Genomic DNA, 16,929 nt, shown 5'->3' on the forward strand with positions numbered 1-16,929 from the left:
TCGGCAATTCTCTGAAGGATGCCCAGTGTCAGTGTCTGAGCTGATGGCTGCAACTGTGTAACCAAGTGACTGTGTGCCTTCATTATCCTTTTCTTCTTGGTCTTCCACTGCCTGGCCAGGTTGCAGTTTTTTGATATTGTGATGATATGCATCACTGTAAACATACAAGGGGTTAATGTAAATACACGTAGACTAGCTAGACACTAGAGGGAGCACCAGAGACATGACACACAGATGTTCAACCAATAGGCCAGTAAGATAGGACACGACCAATGGGCATTCACGATACACACAGAGGTGACACCACCACAGGAGGGCATTACACCAACCCATATAAAAGGACACAACACACATGATCTTCCTCTTTCCAGTGGAGACACTCAGTGAGTACACAGGGTTGATTTGAAACACATTACACCCACCGCGTGGATTGTAGCAGACTGGTTCGTCAGTCTGAGTAGCTATAGCAGGATTAACAGGAGAGTCGAATCCAAGTAGGATAATTGTTAACAGTTTAATAAATGTGTTAAAGCTATCTCCAAGTCTGAACCTTCCTTGCACATCAAGGAAGCTGCTTATGCCAAGTCAAGAGCATAACAAAACAGATATCTGAAAGGAAAATAGGTTACGGAGAGAATTGTGGTGAGGGGAGGGGGAGAGGTATATGGTTACACCATCTGCATCTTTAATTAGAAGAGATTATGGAATGAGGGAGAGTGGGATGTGAGGAGGATGCTGAGGTACGAAGATACCCTCATCCTCAACAAATTCCGCCTCACTGCTGGCCACGGTCGAAGTGATGGCCCCTCTGATAATGACCAGTGCTGCCTCCTCCGTGGGGGTTAGAACATCAGATGCTCCTGTCCACTTCTTGTCAGCTCCTGCTGCATCAGATTGTAAACCGCATCTGAGAGAGAGAGGGAGGAGGAGGAGGTGTCTCACTGAATATCATGCAATCTGTTTGGGTGATGTGGCTGTCATGATTGAATAGCTGGCAGTAGCTGCAATCTGTAAGACGTGGGAGTGAGGCTTGCTTTAGTGTGAAGTGTGAGGTCGAGGTGAGACAAATAAATCTTAGCTGTGAGTCCTGACTTGTCGAGATTGTTCCTGGTTGAGTGATGGTAATGTGATGAATTGAGCAGTGATTTTGTTAAGATAATACATTTGAAGATGCATTCACTGACTTTCACCATTTGTGTAAGGTTATTAAACGTCTTGTGGCACTGCGTCAAGATACTCAGGGATAAACATCTGACATTGGCCTTTGCGGCTATCTACTTTCACTGCCTTCTTGTCTTGTGTCTACAGGGCCTCTTGCTCCACAGTGGATACAGAACATTTCTCCTTCTTTTCATCTCCTCTACCAAGGCCTCTAGTGCAGTGCCGGAAAACCTAGGTGCCCAGCGCTCTCCCGTATGTAGCCGCTCATCTCTCTTTCCCAGGTTGGATTCAGCTCACTTAGCTCCCCTCCCGACTTGGAAATATATAGCTGTTCCTTCACTGAGCCAAAGTGCTGGAACTCTCTTCCCAACAGAATTATGACTGCACCTACATCAAATGGACTACAGCGGTTCAAGAAGGCGACTCACCACAGTTGTGTATTCATGTTTATTCTTAGTTGGAACAAGGTCACTTTAAGAGTTTGATCATGTGATGCACTGATGACATAATTAGCAGTTTGGGTGGGCAAGCAATCAGTCTATCTTTACGGCCAGTTGGATGAACACCTTTCCAATAAAGCTCTTGTTTGTTCACACCTTCGTGGCGAGCAAGTCTATCCATTACAAATACTGCAAAGAAAACTGGCCAAGGAGGTGGTTGATCCACACTGCAAACACCGAAAAAAACTGCAGAAATCTGGGGGAGTAAGAAAAATCATTGATCCATGCTGCAATCATTCAAAAAGGATTAAGGAGATAAAAATATCCCTCGACCAAAGCTGGCAACGGAGGGGTGCCGAATAATAGCAGAAACCATCGAAGGAACCAAAATTCAAATAAGGAATTAGGTGAAATTCGGGTATCCTCATCCATCCTCCTTATTTGAGGAAAAATGTAGTGGCATTGGAGGCAATTCAGAGGAGGTTCACTAGATTGATTCCAGAGATGAGGGTTTTGTCTTATGAAGAGAGATTGAGCAGTTTGGGCCGATACTCTCGAGTTTAGAAGAATGAGGGGAGATCAGATTGAGGTATATAAGATGATAAACGGTATGGATAAAGTAGGCGTGGAGTGGATGCTTCCTCTTGTGGGGCATTCTAGAACGAGAGGTCATAGTCTCAGGATAAGGTGTCGCAGATTTAAAACCGAGATGAGGAGAAACTACTTCTCCCAAACGGTTGTGAATCTGTGGAATTTACTACCCCAGAGTTAGACAGATTTTTAATTAGTAATGGGTTGAAGGATTATGGAGAACAGGCAGGATGGTTAAGTTGAGGCCAGGATGAGATCAGCCATGATCATATTGAACGGTGGAGCAGGCTCGAGGCTAAATTGCCTACTCCTGCTCCTAGTTCTTGTGTTGTAAGAAAAAACTATTCTGTCTAATTCCACCTTCCAGCTCTCGGTCTTGGGCCCTGTAGGTAACAACACAGCAAGAACAAATCTGGTGTTCTTGATTAATAAGAGGATAAGGGGTTATGGGGAGAAGGCAGGGGAATGGGGATGAGGAATATGTTAGCCATAATCAAATGGCTAAGCAGACTCGATGGGCCGAATGGCCCAATTCTGCTCCTATATCTCATGGTCTAAAACAGCATCAAAAGAAGCTTGCCACATGCTCTGCCCAGAAAGTTCTGGAACAGTTCCCCCTCCACTGTGAGTAGCAAGTAAAGTAATAATTACCCTGCAATAATTAATTGAGAGCGAGGGGAGTTTTGCTACACCCCTTGCAAAACTTGGAAAGGAACAAGATGAGCTCAGGGTTACATTGTTTGAAAGGAAAAAAAAGCGAGTTAGTGCTACAAACGTTGTGGCACAGTGTTTTTATGCAAGCCTTCTCATTGTAAAAATGGCGGGGGGGGTTTTGACACCATGGGACCGTGTGATGAAAGCGCTGAGCGGTGCAGCTCATACACTGCAAACTTGTGGCTTTAATTTTAAATTTTAGCATCCACTTAAGAGATTTCTAGGTTCCTTTGTCCAGGGGAACTAAATTGTGATGGACATAGTAGTGCCAACCTTCCTGAGCACCATGGCGGTGGGTAGTAGTGCCAACCTTCCTGAGCACCATGGCGGTGGGTAGTAGTGCCAACCTTCCTGAGCACCATTGGGGGGGGGGGGGGGGGGGGGGGGTCCTGCAAAGTCCGGTGTAGCCAGAAAAACCAGGCTCAAAAACGTATGGAGAAATAGTGGAGATATTGCAGGGCAACTTCTCATCTAAACCCTTGGTCATCCATGAAAGGTTCAAGCTCTACAAACGTAACCAACAAGATGGGGAATCAATCACATAGCTCGTAGCTACTTCAAAGAAATTAGCTGAATACTGTGAATTTGGAGATGTCTTGAGCGACACCACTAGAGACAGACTTCTCTGCGGTTTAAGAAGCAAAGCTATCCAGAAAAGGCTGTGAACAGAAAGCAACTTAAACCTAAAGAAGGCTTTAAAAGTCACAGTCTTTATGCCACTTGCAGCTAAGGAAGCACAGCAATTAAGCTCAAGCACGCAAATCCATGAAAGGTCACCTGGAACCCAAACACTGACACAGCTTCAAAATTGCCATTGATGCGCAAATACTGGACGTGCAGCAACTGATTTCTGGGGTAAAGATGCAAAATGCAGGAATTGTATTAAAAATGGCACGTTGAACTGTGAACTGTCATTGAACATACTGGCCATTGCTGGTGCAACCAACCGTGGGTCACTCGTTTACTGGACGCACAACCAGTGAAAATGGAGGTGGACACTGAGGCAGTCATTTATTCAGTTCCAGAATCTGAAACCAAGAGAAACTATGGCATCTCGCCTTGAAATCCTCAAAGATAATACTCAAAACCTATCCCGGGGAAGTTGTTCCCTCAAGGGGCCATGTGAAGGTAAATGTGCAGCTAAACAGACAGACTGCAGATGTCGTTAAAGGTAACTATCCAGCCCTGATGGAAAGAACCTGGCTGGGGAAGTCATACTAAACTAGACCGAGGTGAATCTCATGACAGAGTCCGAAGCAGGCCCAACCAAAAGCCTCAAGGAACAGAAAGTAGCAACTGATGATAAAGCTCTCAAAGCAGCTGTGACCACGGCTCAGCTAGCAGTGCGGGGACCAAGACGTCAAAGACTCAGCACATTGTAACAAATGTGGTTCAGAGTCAAGGAACAAAGGATGAAGAGCTTACGGAAGATGCACATGAATGTTTTGACAAAAGTAAAGGTCGAGTGTACAATGAACAATTCGGACCCTTTTACCTGCTCCCTAAGTAAATTCCACACCACCAAGGAACAAGTATTGAGGCACATCTCTAAATGCCTTACCATAAGGAAACTCTAGAGTTCATTGGAAAGAACATAGGGCTGGATTCTTCTGCCCCACCCACTGCAAGGTCACCATGGGTGAGTCGTGGAGAATGGAAAAGCCCATTGAACTCGTGTGGGATTCTCCGGTCGCCGGGCGGGTGCAGCCGGAGAATCCCGCCCATACAGTTTGGGAAAAGAACTGCTGACTCCCTTCATGCATCAAGGGTCAAGAAGAATTTTAAAATTGCTGATTGGAAAAAAACAGGAGCAAAAGGAGACAGCACAGAATCTCATGAAGGATATTTGGATGGGAGTTGCTCCAGATGATCAAATGAAAAGAGTTGGAGCTGTTCAGAGTGCAGTCTGCAACACCAATATTCCTTTCCAATTTCACTCTGTAAAGTCCAATGAAGACACCAGCAGCAAGAAGAGTCACTGGAACCTGACTTTCCTGAACAGACCAACCCTGAAGGCTAGATTTGATAGGTTCTTAAAGGGCAAAACACTTTTGGAAGTCTTCAGGAGCAACAGCTTCAACGGGAGAGGCTAGATGTTGCATCCCAGAAACTAGATCTAAAACATGAGGGTGAATGCAGCGAGAATGAAACCTCAAGGGAAGAGACGCAGGGTCTGATGGAGGCACGTCACAATCTGGAGAATGCACCGCAGAGACTGTGCCTCGAGATACAGGTAAAGGGTGGCCAGCTAAGATCTATCCTGGGTGTACCACGCTCAGCAGTGCAGATGGAATATCGCAGCTTCTGAAGTGAAAGCTCTGAAAAGCAGCCATATCAGGTTTTGTGATCTAAAAACAGGGCTAAATGTAGTGTTTTTCAGAAAGGTCAGGATGTTTTAGCAAGGAACTGTACCACCAGTGAGCAGTGAATACTGCCATCATCTTAGCACAGGCAGGGTCGATCTACATTGTTCAAACTCGTGATGATGTAGTACGGAGATGAGATGCCGATTAACTTTTATCAACTAGAATTGTTTGCCGGGGATAGAGTCAACCAAGAGTCCGCAACAAACTGTGCCAAGTGAAGACCTAGATATTCCTGAGAACCTGACAATGCCAGAAACAACTGTGAAAGACAGTAACCGCAGTTTAGGAAACTTCAACGCCGACTCAACCTGTGAACACTACGTCGGCTCCGGTCGAAACAACTATGGATAATGTCCAAACTAAACCAAAAATTCCAGTGGCTGCAGTCAACACGGAAATGCAGACACTTGAGGTTTGCTGATAACCACACAGAAATTGACATCCTCCGAGACGGCTAACTTATTGTTTGTTGTGTTGATTAGTTGTTCACATTATAAATTTTGATTATTAATGTCATACTGTGTTCCATTGCAGGAAGGGGAGGAAAGTGTTGTGAATTCATGTTTGTTCCCAGTTGGAACACTTTAATAGTTTGATAATGTGACATATTGATGACATCATCGACGGGCGGGCTAACAGACAGTCTACCTTTCCAGCCTGTTGACCAACACCTTTCCAACAAAGCTCTTGTTTGTTTGTATCTTTGTGGTCTGCAAGCCTATCCTTCACAAATACCACAAGCACCACTTTCTCAGGGGCAGTTTGGAATGGACAAGGCATCCAGCGACACTCACATTTTGTCAAAGAATGAAAAAATTATTTTCAGCATCTGCTCCAGTCACAATGCACCTTCTCTTTAAAAGGTGTAGCCTACACTTAAGACTAGCTTTAAACAGCGCAGACTAGCTTGAAAGTTATACTTTATTCTCACAAATTGTGATTTATGGTACCCTTCTGATATGTGCAGTGAGTAAATAGAGTGGTTAGAACTCATTAAATCATGATCATGAGCAGGCAGCATGAAATATGCAGTTGTGACTTCATTATCTCAAATGGATACAGGGTAATCATGCATTAAAATTAGAGGCCAGGTCTCCTTTAGGGAGTAACTGACCTCCTGACTCCCCAAAGCCTGTCCACCATCTACAAGGAATACTCTCCTCTTTCCTGGCTTTGTGCAGCTCCAATAACACTCAAAAATCTCAATACCATCAAGGACAAAGCAGCCCACTTCATTGACACCCCATCCGCAAACGTTCATTCCCTCCATCACTGATGCACAGGAGCAGCAGGTGTGTACCTTCTACAAGGTGCACTGCAGGAACCCCTCGTTAAGGCCCATTGGACATCACTTTGAAAACCCATGACTGCTAGAAGGAAGAAAGCAGCAGACACATGGGAACATCACAACCTGGAAGTTCCCCTCCAAGCCACCCGCCATGCTGATTTGGAAATGTATTTCTGTTTCTTCACTCTGGCTGGGTCAAATTCCTGGAACTCCCTCCCTCACAGCACTTTGGCCGTCCCTACATCACATGGACTGCAGCCGTCTGAGAAGGCGGCTGACCACCTTCTTAAGGACAATTAGGGCTGGTCAATAAATGCTGGCCTAACTAGTGATGCCCGCATTCCATGAATTAATACGTAATGAATCCCTGTGACTATATCTTGGGGGCCTTTCCAATTTAGCTCACTTACCGTCCTCTGTCATTTTTTTGCAATTGATTAAATTTAACAGGACCAGGAAAAAATTCCGGAATTCCTTTTGATGATAGTGAGGTGACCCCCCCCCCCCCCCCCCCCCCCCCCCCCCCCCCCTCCACCTTACCCCCACCGCTTGGGGAGGTTGCCTGCTTCATAGGGGTGGCCTCTCTGAAGCAGCCCAGGGGACATCAGAGCCAGAGATAGCAAGGCCCAAAGAGGAGGCCTTGGACATGAACGGAATCTCATGCAGCCTCCATGATCCCACGGATACATTTCCCTTCTCTTTTGTGGGTCCTACTGCCATCCGGCTCATTAATTTAAATTTTTACATACCTGTGTGGACACCTCCATTTTGAGGCATGCTGCGACCTTTGAGGTGCCTCAGCAGCCCCAAGCCGTCCCACCGGGGATGCCAAGGCTTCAGAACTGTCGACCCTCCGATTGGACTGGCAGCATTTGGAACCTACCCGCCACCCTTCATTGGATGGTTCGCCCGCAGGCAGCCAATTAAGAGGCTTGCAAGCAGCTTCTGCAGCTGGCAAGTGCGGTCTTGGGTCATGCCTTTCGGCCTAATGTAGGGTAATTAAGGCCGCTGTAAAACTCAACCCATAGAGACGAGACTCCGACCTTGATAGAGTCCTTGTAGATTATACAGGGAAAGGTGAGAAGAATCATATTGATAGTCAGGGCTAAAATGAAGCTGTTTGGCTGGAAGAGGGTCAGTGACAGCTGAGACTAGGTTGCGGCTATAGGGGTGCCAGTTATATCAAGCAGAATATAACAATTTCTACTTACAGGCAACTTTCAAAGCTGTTCCCGTGTGTTGCAGCAGGAAATCCCGGGCAATGACTTAGGTTTCTCGAGCAAACTTTGATCCCAGACAGGGAAGAAGTGAACATTTTTGACAACCACTTGTGGTGAACATCACAGTGGTTAAAACTATTATATCAAGGATGAAATTTTCAAAGTGAATTCTAAAAATCATTACTTTAATTCCACATTGCTGCAGCTTAGGTTACATTCCTGATGATCAAGGTTGATGATTAAATATAATTTTGTACCAGCCTCAAAAAAGCATGGTTATAAGTGGAGTGTGTTAGCCTCTAATGTGATGCCATCCATTAGTAATGTGATCCACTGTATTAAACCTGCAGTTCTATCTGTCTGTCAAAAGAAAGAAAGAAGTCACAAATATACAGTGCGGCCATTCAATACAAAAGTGTAATTGCAGAAAATTCCATGGCAGCCAATAGATAATATTGAAAACTGAGGTTTCCACTGGTTTATGATGTAGTATGTTCCATCTCATTGCAGATTGTTTATTGAATCAAGATGATGAGAATGAGGTTTTGTTATCTGACCATAGTGAAAAGATGAGATTTCAGAGGCAAGATCATACTTCAATTTATTTTTTATGGTATGGAAAATGGGTCAGAGATCGAGCAATGTGTTTACACCAGGGGAGGGATTTAGTACACTTGGCGGGGATGCATTCATCCAGTCGGTCAAGTCTAAGCATTTTTTGTGTGGAATATTTGCCCTCAGTTTCTGACAATGAGTGTGACACATAAGTGATTGATCGTTCGATTCCTTCAAAGTATTGAGAGAACACAGCTCCAATGGCATTTCCCAACGCATCTGTTGTGACATATGTTTCTGCATGGGGTTAAAATGTGTGGGGACTGGCTAGATGCTGCCTTCACCGTTAATGTGTCAAACGCTATTTGCGATGTGATTATTCAGTCCCATTATGCATCGTTTTATGCAGTAGTTTTCATAGACGTTCCACAATCTCGGCGTACCTAGGAAAACATTTCTGATAAAAGTTAGTACGGCTGAGGAATTTTGTCAGTTGTTTCACATTGGAGGGAGATGGGCTGGAAAGGCTTAAATGATATCATCTTTCACATTGTCTTGTGTAGGCTTTACTCCAGGTGCTGCCACTCTGCAGCCTAGAAAATAAACCTCAAATACTGTTGTGCAAGTCAATCGGACACTGCTGAAAACCATTGACCATACCTTTCTCTGCTTTGTGCCTTCCATGGACAATGATGTTGTTGGGTAGGTTGACCATTCCCTCAACGTCTGGCAAGATTGAAGAAATTGTCTTCTGGAATGTGCTATTTGCTGGACTTCTGCAGCACTGAAACACAACTTTGTGAGTAACAAAAGCTGTAATATAGCAGCTTTAGTTCATTCGTAGTATGTCATATGTTGAGCTTCGTGAATACTGTGGTGCCATAAAATTATGTTGATAGTTGATGGATTGCAGGAAGTGAATACTTGTCTGGAACAATTGTTCACCATGTTAAAATCGACACATTGTTTAAGTTTGTAATTTTCATGTCGCACACTGACTAGACTCAATATCCGTAGCGATGAGTTGATCCATTCAATGATACCACCTGCTTCTCGTCATTTCAGCCCCAATTGCAAATGGCAATTGTCTCAAATTTTGTGAAATTGATGGGTCAATGCAAGGAACTTGACAGTACCCCTTTATCTCAAATAAGGTGGAAACCGTTGGGTATAACCTGTGGCATTGATTTCATTAATGTGTGCTCTGGTGGGGTCTGCAAGTTAGCCAAGTTTAGTTGGCTGGACGGCTGGTTCGTGGTGCCAACGGCGCGGGTTCAATTCCCACACCGACTGAGGTTACCTTCTCATCCTTGTCCCTCACCTGAGGTGTAATGACCCCCAGGTTAAACCACCACCAGTCAGCTCTCTCTCTCAAAGGGAAGAGCAGCATATGGTCCTTTGGGACTGTGGAGACTTTCATCACTCCCTTAAGGTCTTTGGCTACATAAAACATGAGCATTTCTAAGGTAACATTTTTGTTGGGCACTGAAACTGCAATCATTCCGAAAACCAGAATAGTTCAGTAATAATAAGCGTGAACAATGTGGCAGGAGCAAAATAAATTTGAGAAAAATAACAATGATAGAGTTTATTGCTTAATATAGATACATTCACACCAACTTCGATGAGAAGCAACACTAAGGTGTCTGCAATTGACGGAGTATTCTTGACTTGGTACGTTGCCTAAAATGACTTGGTACTTTGCCGTCCCTGGTGATGTACACATGTCTTACCTCAGTCTCAGGTGGAAATTCCTTCAGGTGTCGAATCGATGAAGTCTTCTTCTTCAACTTGCATACCTTTGCAAAGTGATTCCATGGTAAGCATGTGTTACATTTTTTCCCTTGAGCTGGATATGGTTTCGGGAACCTCCATAATTTGAGAACATTTTTGGGGGTATCTGGCTGTGATGCACCCTCTGGAACTTCTGCGCAAAATATATATTGTCCAATATTACATAGTATTTTCCAGGAGCACTATAATATAATTTTATATAATCTTTATTATTGTCACAAGTAGGCCTACAATAACACTGCAATGACGTTACTGTGAAAATCCCCTAATCTGAACGGCGCCTGTTTGGGTATATTGAGGGAGAATTCAGAATGTCCAATTCACCTAACAAGCACGTCTTTCAGGACTTATGGGAGGAAACCAGAGCACCCGGAGGAAACCCATGCAGATATGGGGAGAACGTGCAGATTCTGCACAGACAGTGACCCAAGCCGGGAATCGAACCTGGGACCCTGGCACTGTGAAGCAACAATGCTAACCACTGTGCTAGCATGCCGCCCAAGTGCACTAGGTGCCCTACCAAATGTAGATGTATCTTCTATTAGCTGCCCAAATATTCATTGGCCTTCTGCTCTGAGACGCTGTGTGGGCTGTCTATCCCGGGGTGTGAGCAAGAATGTCTCGAACTCTGAAATCAATCACTTCCATGCCATCTGTGTATCTCCCGGTGAAGTAAGAAATTATGCTGGAGCCGGTAAATTAAAAATTTTCTCCATCATCTTCGTCGCCAGCTGTTGTATGGGCGGCACGGTAGCACAGTGGGTAGCACCGTTGCTTCACAGCTCCAGGGTCCCAAGTTCGTTTCCCGGCTTGGGTCACTGTCTGTGTGGAGTCTGCACGTTCTCCCTGTATCTGCGTGAGTTTGTTCCGGGTGCTCCGGTTTCCTCCCACAAGTCCAGAAAGGTGTGCTGTTAGCTCATTTGGACATTCTGAATTCTTCCTCCGTGTATCTGAGCAGGCGCCAGAATGTGACGACTAGGGGCTTTTCACAGTAGCTTCATTGCAGTGCTAATGTATTCCTATTTGTGACAATAAAGATTATTATTATTATTATTATGTATTTTATGCCTTGGAGATACGCAGAGATGACACAGTAGATTCTAGGTGTGAACAGGAGTTGTATTCAATGCTTTAAAATGTCTGCTCTCAATCTTAAAGCTGTTTGCTGCATTTTAGTTTCAGTTTTTCTTTAACCACAGTCAGGCTTGACTAATAGCAGACAGAACCAAGAACACCGAACAATCAAACAATTCAATATAATATTTAGTCACTATGATATCAGAAGGTATGACTTTCTCCTGCTTTCTCACATTTATATAAGGCAAGCTCAGCTTGTGCACCTGCAGATTGTAGTCTCCTGGAATTATTCATAGAAATGTAGACAATAGGAGCAGGTTCAAGCCATTCGGCCCTTTGAGCCTGCTCCGCCATTCATTATGACCATGGCTGATATCCAACTCAATAGTCTGGTCCCATCTTCCCCCGCACCATTTCCTTTGACCCCATTTAGCCTCAAGAGCCATATCTCACTCCTTCTTGAAAATATGCAATGTTTAGGCCTCAACTGATTCCTGTTGTAGTGAATTCCATAGACTTACCATTCCCTGGATGAAGGCATTTTTCCTCATCTAAGTCTTAAAAGGTTTACTTTGTATCCTAAGACTATGACCCCTGGTTCTGGACACCCTCACCGTTGGGAATATCCTTCCTGTATCTACCCTGTCAGGTTCTGTTAACATTTTATAGGTTTCTATTAAACCCCTCATTCTTCTGAACTCCAGTGAATACAATCCTAACCGACTCAATCTGTCCTCATACATCAGACTCTCAATCCCAGGAATCAGTCTGGTGAACCTTCTCTGCACTCCCCCTATAGCCAGAAAACCCTTTGTCAGGTAAGGAGAACTGCACACAATATTCCAGATATGGCTTTACTAAGGCCCAATATGATTGCAGAAAGACATCCTTGCTCCTGTACTCAAATCCTCTCAAATTGAAGGCCAACATGCCATTTCCCTTCTTTACTGTCTGCTAACCTGCATGCTTGCCTTCAGTGACTGGTGTACGAGGACACCCAGGTCTCATTGCACTTTCCCCTATCTTAATTTATAGCCAGATGGATAATAACCTGCCTTCCTGTTTTTGCGACCAAAGTGGATAACCTCATATTTATCTACATTATACTGCATCTGCCATACATTTTCCCACTCAGTCAGCCTGTCCAAATCACACTGAAGCATCTCTGCATCCTCCTCACAGCTCACCCTCCCACCCAGCTTTGTGTCATCTGGAGATATTACATTTAGTTCCCTCATCTAAATCATTAATATATATTGTGAATAGCTGAGGGCCTAGCACAAATCCCTGCCGTACCCCACTCGTCACTCCCCGCCAATTGAAAAAAGACCTGTTTATTCTGACTCTTTGTTTCCTGTCTGCCAACCAGTTTTCTATCCATCTCAATACACTATTCCCAATCCCATGTAATTTAATTTTACATGCTAATCCCTCATATGGGACTTTGTCGAAAGTCTACTGAAAGTCTAAATAAACCGCATCCACTGGTTCTGCCTCGTCAACTCTACTCGTTGCATCCTCAAAGTATTGCAGTAGATTTGTCAAGCATAATATCCCTTTTGTTGACTCTGTCTGATCATGCTATTGTTTCCCAAGTGCTCTGCTATAAAATCTTTGAAAGTCGGCTCCAGTATTTTCCCCAGTACCGACATCAAGTTGATTGGTCTATATTCCCTGTTTTCTCTTCCACACCTTCTTATTTGATGCACAAAAGATTCTTCAGTTGGTGATCCATAGAACTCACAAGAAATGGTTTAAAATGACTTAAAATGGACATTTAGTCCCATTTTTTCACATCTTTTTACAAATCTTCCACCAAGATGCAGACATTTGATGGGATAGATACACCAAAGTTATAGTGCGGGATTCTCCAACCCCCATGATGGGTTGGAGAATCTCCGGGGGCGGCGTGAATCCCGCCCTGCCGTCCCGATGCCGGCTGCCGAATTCTCCGGCGCCGGGGTTTTGACGGGGGCGGGAATTGCGCTGCGCCTGTCGGCAGCCGCTGGCAGTGCCCCCCCCCCCGGCGATTCTCCGGCCCGCGATGGGCCAAGCGGCCGCCCGTCTTCAGCCGGTCCCGCCGGCGTAAATGAAATTAGGTCCGTACTGGCAGGACCTGGCTGTACGGGCGGCCTGCAGAGTCCTCAGGGGAACGCAGGGGGATCTGGCCCCGGGGGGTGCCCCCACGGTGGCCTGGCCCACGATCAGGGTCCACTGATCCGCGGGCGGGCCTGTGCTGTGGGGGCACTCTTTCCCTCCGTGCTGGCTGCTGTCAACCTCCGCCATGGCCGGCGCGGAGAAGAACCCCCCTGCGCATGTGCTGGGCTGACGCCAGTACGTGCTGTCGCTCCCACGCATGCGCCAACTTGCACCGGCTGGCAGTGGCCCTTCGCCGCCGGTTGGCGCGGTGCCAAGCCCTTCCATGCCGGCTGGCACAGCACCAACCCCGCCGGCCTAGCCCCTGAAGGTGCGGAGGTTTCAGCACCTTCCGGTTGGCCTGACCCCGGAGTGGTTCACTCCACTCCTCGGCGCCAGTACGGCCCGCCCCGTGAGGTAGGGGAGAATCCCGCCCATATTCTCCAGCAGTGGAAACCGGAACTGGAGGACAGAATCTTCAGATTAGAGTTCTAATAATCTTTATTAGTGTCACAGGTAGGCTTACATGAACACCGCAATAAAGTTACTGTGAAAAGTCCCTCGTCGCCACATTCCGGCGTCTGTTCGGGTCCATAGAGGGAGAATTCAGAATGTCCAATTCACCTAACAGCACATCTTACGGGACTTGTGGGAGGAAACCGGAGCACCCGGAGGAAACCCACGCAGACATGGGGAGAGCGTGCAGACTCGGCACAGACAGTGACCCAAGCGGGAATCGAACCTGGGACCCTGGCGCTGTGAAGCAACAGTGCTAACCACTGTGCTACCATGCCATCTCGGAGTAAAATCAAAAAACACGTTTTCACACAAAGGGCAGTAAAATTCTGGAACTCTTTCCCCAAAAGGCTGGAGGGTTAATTGAAATTTTCAGAACTAAGATTGGTCGATTTTTTTATTGGGTAAGGGTATGGAATATAATATATTTTATAAGAAGATGGAACCAGGGCAGGTAAATGGAGCTGATGCAAAGTTTAGCTGAGATCTGATTGAGTGACACAAAAAAGCTTGACAAATCTATAAGTATTTAAAAACCATTGAAAAACAAGAAAATGGTTCCGAAGAAGCAGGTGAAAATGACAGAAACCTGAAGAACTGCCCACTTTACTCCATTGATTGGATATTCACAGGATTTGCATTTGTTCTGAAGCAATGAACTGGAAATTATGTTCCTTCTCAATCATTATTATGTAATTAAGTTCTCCAAATGCAGAAGTCTCAACAGAAATTAAAGTCAACCGTCATCTGAGCAGATTGAGTAACTTTCATAACTATCCGCCAATTAATAATGGATAGTTGAGCCTCAGGCTTGAAGTCTGTTCACTTTGAATGTAGATCTCATTTATAATTTCTTTATATAATTATTTCTCGATTGGATATCTCATTTTGAAATGTAAAAAAAAGTTTCAAGACGAATACTGGAATTGAGATAGTGGATTTTAATAAAATAAGGCAGGATCTGACCAAGGTAGACTGGGAACAGCTACTTGTGGGGAAATCTACAGAAGAACAGTGGGGTTGTTCAAAAAGGAAATGAGGATGGTACAGGCCCAGCATATTCCCTCTCGGGTGATAGGAAGGAGTAACACGCCCTGAGCACCATGCATGACTAGAAATATTCAGGAGATGATAAGAAGGAAAAGAGAGGCTTTTAGCAAGTACAGGCGGAGCAAATCAGCGGGAAGAGGATAACCAGAGAACGAGTAGGGGCCATAGGGACCAAGGAGGAAATCTGTGGATGGAGCCAGAGGTACAGTGCTGAACAAATACTTCATATCCGTCTTCACCCAAGGGAATGAGGATTTCGGTATGGAACTCCGGGAGAGACTGTGAGGTTCTTGAGCAAATAGACACAGGGAGTGTTAAGGTATTAGAGGTGTTGGCAGGATGAAAAGTGGACAAATCTCCAGGTCCGGATGAATTGTGTCCCAAGGTGCTGCGGGAGGCGAGGGAGGAGATTGCAAGGGCTCTGACCCAAATTTTCAATTCTTTTCCGGCCACTGGGGAGGTGCCAGATGACTGGAGAACAGATAACATGGTTCCACGATTTAAGAAGGGTTGTAGCGGGAAGCCAGGGACTTACAGACCAGTGAGTCTCACATCAGTGATAGGGAAACCATTGGAGAAACGTCTGAAGGAGAGAATTTATCTCCACTTGGAAAGGCAAGGTTTGATCAGTGATAGTCAGCATGACCTTATCAGAGGGAGATCATGCCTAACAATTTGGTGTTAGGTGGGTAGGTGAGGGGAGCGCAGTTGATGCAGTTTAAATGGATTTCAGCAAAGCAATTGACAAGGTCCCACATGGGAGACTTATACAGAAGGCAAAAGCACATGGGACACAGGGTAATTTGATAAGGTGGATTCAAAATTGGCTTAGTTGTAGGAGACAAAGAACAAGAACAAAGAACAATACAGCACAGGAACAGGCCCTTCGGCCCTCCAAGTCTGCGCCGATCATGTGTTCTATCTAGACCAATCCCCTGTATCCTTCTATACCCCGTCAGTTCATGTGCCTATCCAGATAAGTCTTAAAGGTCACTAACGTATCTGCCTCAACCACCTCACTTGGCAGGGCATTCCAGGTCATCACCACCCACTGTGAAAAAACTTCCCACGCACATCTTCACTGAACCTTTCCCCCCTCACCTTGATCTTGTGCCCCCTTGTAATTGTCATTTCTGCCCTGGGAAAAAGTCTCCAACTGTTCACCCTATATTTTATAAACTTCTATCAGGTCACCCTAAGCCTCCGTTTCTCGAGGGAGAACAATCCCAGTTTATTCAATCTCTCCTCATAGCTAACACCCTCAATACCAGGCAACATCCTGGTAAACCTTTTCTGTACTCTCTCCAAAGCCTCCACGTCCTTCTGGTAGTGTGGTGACCAGAATTGGACACAGTATTCCAAATGTGGCCGAACCAACGTTCTATATAATTGCAACATAATTTTCAAGCTTTTTACTCGATACTCCGTCCTATGAAGACAAGCATGCCATATGCTTTCTTTACCACCATTTTCACCTGTGCTGCCACTTTTAAGGATGTGGACCTGCACACCCAGATCTCTCTGTGTCTCTATGCTGCTGATGGTTCTGCCATTTATTTTGCAGCTCCCACCTGAATTGGATCTTCCAAAATGCAACTCCTCGCATTTGTCCCGTTTAAATTCCATCTGCGATTTTGCGGCCCAATTTTGCAGCCTATCTCTCCTGTTGTATTCTCTGACAATCTTCATCATTATCCACAACTCCTAGCAATCTTAGTATCATCTGCAAACTTGCTAATCAGATCCGCTACATTTTCTTCCAAGTCATTTATATATATTACAAAGAGCAGAGGTCCCAGTACTGATCCCTGCGGAACACCACTAGTTACAGACCTCCATTCGGAAAAATACCCTTCCACTGCTACCCTCTGTCTTCTATGGCCAAGCAAGTTCTGAATCCACCCAGCTCATTCACCCCTGACCCTGTGTGATCTAATCTTTTGCACCAGCCTGCCATGAGGGACCTTATCAAATGTTTTACTAAAGTCCATGTAGACAACATCCACAGCCCTTCCCTCCTC

The sequence above is a fragment of the Scyliorhinus canicula genome, chromosome 9 (genome assembly GCF_902713615.1).
Source record: "Scyliorhinus canicula chromosome 9, sScyCan1.1, whole genome shotgun sequence".
NCBI lineage: Eukaryota > Metazoa > Chordata > Chondrichthyes > Carcharhiniformes > Scyliorhinidae > Scyliorhinus > Scyliorhinus canicula.